This window comes from Strix aluco, chromosome 17 (assembly GCF_031877795.1).
Source record: "Strix aluco isolate bStrAlu1 chromosome 17, bStrAlu1.hap1, whole genome shotgun sequence".
Classification (NCBI taxonomy): domain Eukaryota; kingdom Metazoa; phylum Chordata; class Aves; order Strigiformes; family Strigidae; genus Strix; species Strix aluco.
In genome coordinates, this window is record NC_133947.1 from 11,472,376 (window position 1) to 11,478,375 (window position 6,000).

Here is a 6,000-nt window from a genome sequence, read left to right on the forward strand (position 1 = left end):
GCTCACCTCCCCAGCAAATCCACCCCGGCCCTAATGTAACTCAGGATGAGATGCAAGAAAATCCTTTAATCAACCTGAACAGAGGATCCCTCATATCGCCCCCAAAAGCATTTTCTCCTTCATGTCCTCAGGCAAGAGCTGGAGGGCAGTGAAAGGATGGGGCTAAGCCTTTCAGTTTCTGCCTGCATCCCATGCAGGAGTGTCTGGAGCCCACAGGCTCCTCAACCCGCTCCCCTTCCTTGGAGGCCAGGGCATAAGTCACATTTTATGAATGGAAAGCACCCTCGGCTATATTTAGCAGCAGCTGGGTTCCGAAGGGCAGGAGGAGCACTGCTTGTTGACTTCAAGGGCTTGGAACAAGCCTGCCTTGTTATGTTTACAGCACAGCGCTTTGCTGGAGAGGCCAAGAAAGCAACGAGTGGCTCATTCTTGAAGCCTGATGGATTAAGCAAACAGCCGCAGTAATTCAAGCCACATGGGGAAAGGGGAGAGGCGGCGGCGGGCGGGCTTGGGGGGCCTCGAGGGGCTCCTGCCTCCCCCCGACCAGCCACGGGCTGCGTTTAGTCTGCTTTTCAGAGCAGGTCCCACAAATGGAAACGAGGAACTCTGCAGCTCCTTGAAAGGGCTCAAACAAATGAATTTCTGACAATCACTGATTAAGACTAAACTGTGATGCATGAAAGCTTTGCTTATGTTTTGCTTCGTCTGTTTCCCAAGGACTCCTCAACTGTTTCCCTAGGCCTCTTTGTCTGTTTAGGTAAGATTAAAACACGCGTTAGGCTCCCTACGTAAATCACTGATAGCAGAGACTCAAGACCTTCAGTGGACACTTGGGCAACTCCTAGAATGTGCAAACTGAGATAAGGGGGACTTGAACAAAAGGACACAGAGACCCTGTAGTAGGGAGGATGATTTTGCTGATTTAGGAAGAGGACACCTGGACTTTACTTCACAGCGCGTGCTCTGGAAAGAAGGTCAGCTAGCGAACACCGTGAAGAAGACTGCTTACTTCTTCCCTCAACCACCGAAGACCCTCACCCTATTTTCACTACGCATGCCCGGACTATGTAAATGACTTCTGGGAGCTTATTATCATAAGACACCCCTTTCCAGAAAATGTAATGAATAGGTATGACTTGTGTGTATGTAAACTGATGTCCCTTGCTAGTTCCTGGGAGCCCTCGTGGTGGAGAATCCCCAGGGCGACCCCAGCACTGCTAATCAAGAATACCTGCTTAAGAGTAAAACTTTGCTGTTGAGTCAATGTCTTTGTTTCAGTTGGCACCCCAGATGGGACCCTCTCTGCCCGGCTGCAGGACCCATTGAGACTGGGACTCTCTTGGGTAGCCCCGGGGCTTTCTCCGGAGAGACTCCTCTCCTCAATCGGATTGCTGCGGGGACAGACAAGGAACATCAATCAAAAGGTATTCTATAAAATTTCTTTTGGAAAAGTAACTGTTTGGAGGTATTGGTTGTACAGGAGCTTAACAGTTACTGAAATCTGGTTTTGGTTTTGGAACTGGTTCACTTGGTAACTGCCCGTAAGTCGTTACTGTTTAGACAAAGGGTTGGCATATGCGGGACTGCTAGCATCTTAATACGCATACATTTGGTAACTTTGTAATTTGAGTGCCTCTGTTCATCTCCTCAGCATCTGTAGAGTGAATAGACGTTTGGTAAAGCAACTTTATATGCTATATACCTCTGTTTGCCTGAAAAGTGAACAGATGTTTGTGAAAGAAACGGTTTAAAATTTTAAAGTTTAACAGCTATTGACTTGCTTTGTATCCTGAATTTTCATGGTTGTGTGTGTGAGTGAGACGTACAAATAACTACGAAGTGAGTACAGAGTCTGGATCCTTGGCTCTGTTATCCCACAAGGGACACAGCTGGAGAAGGACAAAGCAAATCAACTGTTGTGATCTTAATACGTAGTTTTGAATGAAAGTGAGAACCCGAGTGGTGTCTGCTACACCCAGGAAATGATTGTAAACCTTTGATTGTTTTAGAATGTATGTGGTGTGAGCAAAAGCTGCGGGTCAGGTTTGGGCAGGATATTGACTGCCCTAAGTGTCAGGTCTGGACTTCCTGGGAAAACTGAGAACTCTGTTCATACGTGGTAAAGGTGGTTTGTGGTTGGAAGAATATAAATTAGACATGGGAGGCAGACAAAGTGGAGGAATTATAAAGAGAAGTTCCCTGGGATGCATTTGAAGCATTGGAAGGATATAGGAGGGTCTGCAGGTGGTGTAACCAATAGAAAGACTTTGATAAAGTATTGTAATCAATGGTGGCCGTTGTATAAGTTAGAGGATGGAGAAAAATGGCCCAGGAATGGTACTTTAAAATATGATACTTTGCTGCAATTGATGTTGTTCCTAAGACAAGAGGAAAAGTGGGATGAGGTGCTGTATGCAGATATGTTTTTCACTTTAAGAAATCATCCTGAGTGGCAGGAAGAGTGTGGTATTAATTTAGCCCCTCAGGATCCTCTCGTATTGATGCTAGAGAAAGAACAGAAAAAGGACCAGGGCAGGTGGAAACAGTGTTGTTCGGCGTGTAGTATTGGAGAGAGATGCCTAAAAATAAAAGATCGGGAGGAAAAGGCAGAAGAGAGAATTGAGGGCTGTGTGTCCCCACCCCTTGAAATACTAGAAGGATTCCCCGGAGAGAAGGAAGAACACAGAAGAGGGGCAGTGGGGGGTAGCACTCCAATCACTGCCCAGACTCATAGTAAAACAGGTCCAGTGCCGGGTCCAATTGTACAGGCACCGCTCAGACAAGCGGTGGGACCGGGAGGAATAACCCAAATTAGAGTCCCGTTTAATATGAGTGACTTGGACGCTTGGGGAGAGGTGGTGAGAAACTACCAGGGCGAGCCACTAGGGGTCGCAAAAAGATTTGCATTAATAGTTAAAAACCAGGACCCCGATTGGAAAGATACAGACTTAATGCTAGATGCTGTGACAGAAACAGAGAAACAACTGGTTTTGAAAACAGCTCGTACTCACGCACAGGCACAACTTACCTCTAATGTCTTGACTGGGGTAGTTGATCAGTATGTTCCCCTAGCCGACCCAAACTGGGATCCGAACGATAACATCGACTATCAAATGCTGAAATGATACCAGGATTGGGTAAAATTTGGATTTGAAAATGCAATCCCTAAAGCCATAAATTGGTCGGAGTTATACTCTGTGAAACAAGGTCAAACTGAAACCCTGCAGAGTTTTTAGATCAGCTGAGAGCTGCAATGCACAAATATACCACTTTAGACCCCTCATCTGATGTGGGGCAGCAGCAACTGGTATCACTGTTCCTGAGACAATCGTCTGAGGATATTAGAAAGAAGCTTCAAAAACTTAAAGAACCTGAAATACGAGATTTAGAAAAGCTGACTGAGGAAGCTTGGAGAGTGTATAGAAATCGGAATAATAATGACAGGAAGAAATTGGGAAGGACAATAGCCAGGGCTGCTGTTTCCACTCTAAATCAGCAGCATAAAGGCAGACCCACAGAAAGGGGGAGCAGAGGTAGAATGCGAAGTCATGGAAGAGGGGGATTCAGTTTGGAGATCAGATGGAGTTGAAAAGCGATCAGTGTGCTTATTGCAGAGAGAGCGGGCACTGGAAGAACGAATGCCCCAAGTTGGACCAAGGTTGTGCAGGGTTTGGGACGGTGGCAGAACTGAAGTGATGGGGAGCTGGGGAATCCACACTAGTGGATCCACTGGTTAAAATAAAGCTAGGGAGCAGGGATAAGGAAGTTGAATTTTTAGTAGATACTGGAGCCACTTACTCTGTTTTGAACCAACGTTTAATACCTATGGACAGAGATTTTGTAACTGTGATTGGAGCAACTGGCCAAACTGAAAAGGCTTTCTTTATGCAACCTATAAAGTATAAATTAGGAAAACACATAGGTATACATAAGTTTCTTTATTTGCCCAGATCCCCTAAACCATTATTATGGAGAGACCTGTTAGAACAACTAGGAGAAAATACTGGGTTTGGTGCTGAAGGAATTGAGCTTAGAATAAAGGAAGACCAATTAATCGAAATTTTAAGTTTGTCTTTGTTACAGACTGAAAAGGAGAGCACAATACTGACAGAAATTTTGGACCAGGTATATCCAGGAGTGTGGGCTTCTGGAATACCAGGTAAGGGTAAGAATGCCAAATTAATAGAAAACAAATTAAAACCAGGAGCTGCTCCAGTGAGATTTAAACAGTATCCTTTGCGTGCAGAAGATCAGATAGGGGGAAAAGAAATTATTGATAAATTTTTGCAGTTCGGACTGTTAATTGAATGCAAATCAGAGTATAATACCCCTATCTTACCTGTAAAGAAATCTGATGGCAAGAGCTATAGATTAGTTCAGGATTTAAGAGCAATAAACAAAATTGTACAAGACCTATATCCAGTGTTAGCAAATCCTTATACTTTGTTAACTAAATTGAAAGGAGACCAAGTATGGTTTACCATATTGGATCTAAAGAATGCCTTTTTCTGCCTAACCTTAGCAACAGAAAGCCAGAAGCTATTTGCTTTCAAACGGGAAAACCGTGATACAGGAAGAAAAACCCAGATAATCTGGACAGTGTTACCACAAGGTTTTAAAAATAGCCTATCTTTGGGAAACAATTGGCCCAGGAACTTGAAACCTGGACCCCTCCCTCACCAGACGGAACTTTACTACAGTATGTAGAGAGCTTTTAATAGCTACAAGGACAAAGGAAGATTGTGTACAATGGACTGTCAGTTTGCTTGATTTTCCGGGACTTAGTGGATATCGAGTCTCTCAACAGAAAGCTCAATTGGTCCAGCAGCAAGTGACCTATAAAGGATTTGGGATTTCAGGAGGATAACGAGAACTGGGATTGGAGAGGAAAGAGGCCATCTGTCACACACCCGAACCTAAGACAGTAAAAGAACTCCAAACTTTCCTCAGGACGACAGGTTAGTGCCAATTACAGACTTTTGGTAAAGCTGTTTTATACCTTGCTAAAGGAAAACCCATCAAGATTAATGCGGACCAGAGAGGCTAGAAAGGCATTTGAGCAATTAAAGAAGGAATTGATGAGACCTCCTGCCTTGGGCCTCCCTGATGTTTCTAAACCCTTTTGGTTGTTTTCCCATGAGAGACAAGGCATAGCACTGCGAGTGCTGGCCCAACAGCTGGGATCCTATAAACGGGCAGTTGCTTACTTTTCTAAGCAGTTGGATGAAGTGAGCAAAGGATGGCCCGGATGTTTGAAAGCAGTTGCAGCAGTTGTTTTCAACATTCAAGAAGCCTGAAAGTTTACTATGGGCCAAAAGATGATGGTATTGGTGTCCCATACTGTCTCGGCTGGCCTGGAACAAAAAGGAGGCCATTGGCTTTCTCCTCCCACATTTCTAAAATATCAAGCCATCCTGGTGGAACAGGATGATGTAACATTATGACCACTAACATTGTGAATCCAGCATCTTTTCTCAGCGAGACCACATCAGAGCCTGTGACCCATGACTGTCTGGAGACCATGGAGGCTGTTTATTCCTGTAGACCTGATTTAAAAGAAGAACCGCTTGAGGATGCTGAGGACACCTGGTTCATGGATGGAAGCAGCTTCATAAAACAAGGAAACCATAAGGCAGGATATGCTGTGACCACCACTTCTGAAGTATTTGAAGCTAAACCATTGCCAGTAGGGACTTCTGCTCAGAAGGCTGAAATAATTGCGTTGACCAGAGCTTTAGAGCTGGCAAAAGGGAAACAGATCAATATTTGGACAGCCTCAAAATATGCTTTTGGAGTAGTACATGCTCATGGTGCTGTATGGAAAGAACGAGGATTATTCATGGCACAAGGAAAACAAATAAAACATGTGGAGGAAATTTTAAGGCTCCTAGAATCCATAAAAATCCCTGAAAAGGTAGCCATCATGCATTGCCGAGGGCATCAAAAAGGTAACACTGAACAGGAAATTGGAAATAATTTGGCAGATTGAGAGGCCAGACA